Raw genomic sequence first — 6000 nt, forward strand, 5'->3', positions numbered from 1 at the left:
AACTCCCATAAAATTTATATAGAATGAAAATTTGTTGAATAACTTCAAAGTTGATTTTCTCAAGTTTTTGTCACTGCTTTGCTTTTAATATCCTCATTTTCATGCCAGTCGTTACCAGAATACTAAGAAAGCATTTCGCCATTACAGGGCTGGTAACGACTGACTACTTTAATATAGGTAATTGAAAAAAAGGGTCTGAAGGAAAATAAAAAGAGGCCGAAAAATATCAAACAGGGGCCAAGAGAACAAAACGAAGCCTAATAGGAGCCAGGAGTTAAGAGTTTGATTCATCATTGCATCAGAGCAGACATTCCTCTACGATCTAAGACAATTCCTCGTCACATAGGACAATTATTACTATATGTGTTTTTCATGATTTTCTCAAGGAAATCCATCAGTAATTTATTACGGTTTTGTCCAAATATTCAGATTTTATTCCGGAAAATTCTAAAGGAGTTCATTTATCGATTATTTGCCAAGGAATTTCTCCAAGAATATTTCCAAAATTCAACCAGGATTTTCGCAAGAAGAATCAAACTAAAGAAGCTTCTCTAGAAATGATTTCAGAAGTCACCTGGCCTCCAACAAAAAATCTTTGAGGAATTATTTAAGAAAGTCATAACTTCTTCAAGATTTTATCGTCTTCAAAGAAATCTTCCAAGATTTCTTAACGTCTTCTAAAATTCAATCAATAATTCCTCCTCAGGATTTATATAAGATTTCAACTAGAGATTTTTTCAAAGATACCTTCAGCAATTACTCCAGAGGTTCTGTTTAAGATTTCTACAAAAATTCCTCCAGTAATTCTTAGAGGATTTTCTCAAGTAAGTCCTGACAGTTTTTTTTTTTCTTAAATTCTTAAAGGAATATCCAGGGAAGCCAATGATCCTGGACTCTTGAGAAGATTTCCTGCATAGTTTGCCAATAGAATCGAAAACAAATCTCGGGATAGTAAGAAACTGCTGGAAAAAATCTTGGAAAAAAAAGAAATCCTCAATGAATTTTGGATTTTGAGAGGAAACGTTGATGAATTCTTGAAGGAATCCACATGAACAGACGGAGGAATTCTTGAAAAAACCCTTGAGCTATTTTTTCTTCAAACACTCGGGAACGAAGCTTTGTGGAATTCCTGTGAAATTGTGTGGATAGCTTTGGAAGATCACCTAGTAACAACGAGAGCATTCGATTGAATAATAAGTGCCGAATATCATTTGGCCAAATGGGTCGTTTGGCCGAATGCCGTTTGGCCAAATCAAGGACAAAAAGTGTGGCCCAATTACTGATACTTGTTGATCTTTATGATGTGGCGGGTTTGTCGCTATATAAGTGCTCCAGGACGAAGTTGTGAACTCGCGTCAAGGCTCTGAGCTCATGGTTAGTTCGTCTCTGGGCTACCAACCGTGCTGTAGGGTTTGAAATGTTTTTGATAATTTTAAAAGAAATTTTTCCTTCTTTCAAACATAGGCTATTCTTTCAACTTGTACTGATTTCATTACTATTGGCAATAATTTAGCTTACGTTTTAATTTTACATTCTTCAAATCAACGGCAGTTCTTTATAGTCATACTGATATAAAAATTATTTTCATTACACTAGCTTAAATTATTATTAGAGATATTTCCTCGTTTTGATCAAAGGCTGTTCTTTATTATTTTAATATTTTTCATAGTTAATGAAACTAAGAAGTAAAGGAACAAAGAGTCTTACTATAAAATTAACCGAACGACTCATTTAATACTTACGTTAAAGAAGTCAACTGTTTCTCCGTTGTGAATAGAAGAAGCCAAACTTGCGGTTGCTAGAAATCAATATATTTACCAAGTGCTATCATAAGAATTGAAGCAAATCGATGATGAATAAGTCGTAAACCGTCAAAAGCTGATTACAGACACAATAAGAAATCCTATGCTGGCAGCTGTTGCTGCTAGCAGAAAAGTGAATAATTGCATACTTTTAGAAAGTTCTTCTTTCAGCATTGACAGTTCCTTGAACTAACACTAAACAACTGTATATCAATGATTATTTATCCTTCTTTGAGAATAAATTGTTCTTAGCAATTCGAATTTGAAATTCATTACAAATGAATGCTAACTGTAGTTCACTATTATTTTCAATTTCGACCAAACGGCATTCGGCCAAATGGCATTCGCCCAAATGACCCGGAACCCAGAAGAGTGTTCAAATTACCTTGAGCGTACCTCAAAGTTCAATCCTGGGTTCGATGTTATGGAATACGATGAACGATGACGTACTGAGGCTGCTTCTTCCGACATATGTTAAGATTGTTATCTTCGCCAAAGACATCACTCTAGTGGTCTATGGCAAATCGATGGAGGAAGTAGAGGTGACTGCAGCGCACTCTATCTACATAGTTGAGGAATAGATGAAGTCTAGGAAACAAGGATTGGACCTTCACAAGACTGAGGTGGTGGTGGTCAATAATCCAAGTCCAAGCAACTGGCACCATAGAGTCAAAGCGAACCCTCAGGCATCTTGGGGTAATAATCGATGACAAGCTCAGCTTCGTTAGCCACGTTGAATATGCCTTTAAAAGGGCATCTACGGCTATAGTGAGGTCCCATCTAAGGTATGGAGGACCTATCTGGTCGAAACTGCTTAGAAAGACCATGTGCTTAAAAGTAGCAAGCGCATGCCGAACGGTTTCTAAAGAAGCCGTGTGCATCATAGCCGGGATGACGCCCATCGGGCTCATCATCAAGGAAGATGTTCAATGCTTCAACCAAAGAGGTACCAGAGGAGTCCGCAACGCATGTGAAGAGGCAACGCTCAGAACCGTCGGCTAATATCAAATGTGTTCGATTGGTTCAAAAGAAACCATTTTGAAGTGAACTTCCACCTGAAGCAGTTTCTGTCAGGACATGGTTGCTATATGCAGTACATGCATAGGTTCGGGCAATCAGAATCTCCAGCGTACCCCAATTGTGCTGGTTTGGAGAAAACAGCGGAGCATATCGTGATCGATTGCCCCCGTTTCATTGTTGTGATAGATCCCATGCTCGCTAAATACATGCGGAGTGGACACGTCCCATGCCAATTTAACCCAGATAATGTATGCAGATGACAAGTACTGAAATACAGTAATTACGGCTGTAACTCACATTATGCTAGAACTGCAGCGCCTATGGCGCTCCGACAAAGAATTGGCTGCAGAGTATTGCCGTTGGTTGGTAGAATGGCCGACACAGCAACACTATTCCTGCTGTGTGGCCGGAACTTTCGCCGGAATGAGGATGTGGACAGATATACGGACGGGTTCTTCGGTCCGTTGACGGGCCAGCGGGCGTTGCTGGACGGTGGGGTTCACAGGTGCCTACCCTCTTAGACAAAATCCGCCGGCCGTGGCATGGCCACCTTGGACGGCCGAGAGGGGAAATCCTCCTTGGCGATTAAGGCCTATGGCCTGAGGATTCGTCCAATGATGGACGGCAAAGATCCTAAACGGCACGGAACTCTGACGGCTTCGCGGGCCGAACCTTGTGCTGAGACAAATGCTCCCAAACGCCTACTTAGCTCCTGCTATGGGCAAGTAGCGGGGTGCGGGTTATTGCTTCTTGGAACCACTGCACTACTTAAAAAACACGTCTTTTGCATACGGACGCCTGATATAAGCTGCCTAATTCATGCAATGGCTGCTGATTTTCAATTTTCCCTATTCCGTCATTCTATCAATTCTCAGGTTGAGCCATCCCTACTGCCATGTTGCAGCACTGGTAGCAACGAAAAACATTCACAGCGGTACAGGACCCTATCCCTACAGTGGTATTTCTGCTGTATTAGCACAAGAAACGCGAAGGGTCCGATATTGAACATATATGACAAAAACAAAAATCAATAATTTGTAACCAAACGGTTATAGGCCCCTCGCCAAAGAAATACCATGAGGTGGTTCCGGGGAGATGAGGGTCTGAGACCAGCAGTAGGGTATCCAATATATTTTGGACACCTTGGGCCATTCTCCTGCAAATTTCCAAGTTTGAAGACCAACTCAATTCGCATGCCATTAGAAAAGATAGGATTATTCCGCACTTGCATCAACCGTTTATGCATACAAAATGTGTTTATTTTATCTGAAATTAATTTAATTCAATCGGTTCATTCATGCAATCGTTACAACACGATACACACAGAAATTGAAGCCGGAAGAAATTTTTCAAAGGTAAACAAAAACTTTATTCAAATTTCTGAACTAAAAGCGTAGCATTTCTTCGGTTTTCCATTGTCAACCGATTGATTAAACTATGGGCAAGCATATTATAAAATCAGTGTCGTGTACTTTGTTGCAAAACGATAAAGAATGCCGTGTGTCCAAAATATATACTGTGATGGTCCAAAATGTATTGGTGTGTCCAAAATAATGAAAAAACAGTGCTTCACAATTAAATTATTTTTGACGTTTTTCGGGCATTTTTATCTCTTAGAGGAAGTTTTTCTCTACATTTTGGCATGTTCTTTGACTTGGTTACGTTGTGCAATTAATTAATTGGAACAAAATACTGAAATCACTTCCTTAGGGGTCCAAAATATGACCGTTACCCTAATGTCTGTGCATTCTGTACACCCTCTGTACTGAAGTACAGTGCATAGGCACTCCCACACTCCCTGAGTTACCTTCTCAAGCGTCTATTTGCAGATTTCCCCTTGTAAAAAAAATATAGACGTTTGGCATAATGGTCATTTGACATAATGGGAATTATTTGCCTTCTTTGAATTGGATTAAACGATGTATATAACGGAAACTTACATGATGTTGTTGTAATTTTACACAATGTGTAATTCCTGGTTTCAAGTTTATCATCGTTGAGGCTTGTTATTGCCTGTCGATAGATTTATGTATATAAATAAGTAAATCCTTAACCGGTAAGATTCCTCCTTGGCGATTAAGGCCTATGGCCTGAAGATTCGTCCGATGATAAACGGCGAAGATCCTAAACGGCACGGAACTCTAACGGCTTCGCGGGCCGAACCTTGTGCTGAGACAAATGCTCCCAAACGCCTACTTAGCTACTGCTATGGGCAAGTAGCGAGTTGGGGGTTAGTGCTTCTTGGAACCACTGCACTACTTAAAAAACACGTCTATTGCACACGGACGCCTGATATAAGCTGCCTAATTCATGCAATGGCTGCTGATTTTCAATTTTCCGTCATTCTATTAATTCTCAGGTTGAGCCATCCTTACTGCCATGTTGCAGCATTGGTAGCAACGAAAAACATTCTCAGCGGTACAGGACCCTATCCCTACAGTGGTATTTCTGCTGTATTAGCACAAGAAACGCGAAGGGTCCGATATTCAACATAAGGTACAGTGGGGGAAGTGTATCAGTGGGGTAAGTGGATCATTTGTCCATATTAAGCATAAATACTTTAAAATGTTGAATGTTTTCGCACCATTGCTTCGTTTTAGGTTATATTCTTACGTCCACACTAATACTACTGCAAAACTGGTAAAACACGTTCACCAACACAAGCAAACTTGTAAGCTGCAAAAATCAATTAGTTTCAAAATTGTTTTCTATCAATCAAAAATCCATTGTATCTCTGTCTAAAATCGAATACTATTAGTTTTTTCAACACATGGTGAGCATTTCAGTTCTAATTGAGTGAATCACAATGAAAAATGTGTGATTTTTATCAATAAATACAGATAAATTGAACATGGTACACTTTCCCCTGCTTTTAAATGGTATGGGGTAAGTGGATCAAGCATTGTTATAGCATATTAGCAGACTGCTTATGCAAATTTGAATAAGTTTGAATATGCTGAAATGTTGTTTTCCTTTAACTTTTTTCATTCCTAGCTTAAATTTGTCAAAGTTCTATAGAAAACTTAAATTAATCCACCTAAAAGTATTTTCAATCTCTCTGGTATAAAAAAATATAAAATAAGGAATATTTCAAAATTCAAACAAAACTTTTCGTGGTTTTTCTAAGCTTAAGTGCGATAGAGCATAATAAACAAATTTACCAAATGAAAGCATATCA

The sequence above is a fragment of the Aedes aegypti genome, chromosome 1 (assembly GCF_002204515.2).
Source record: "Aedes aegypti strain LVP_AGWG chromosome 1, AaegL5.0 Primary Assembly, whole genome shotgun sequence".
Classification (NCBI taxonomy): Eukaryota; Metazoa; Arthropoda; class Insecta; order Diptera; family Culicidae; genus Aedes; species Aedes aegypti.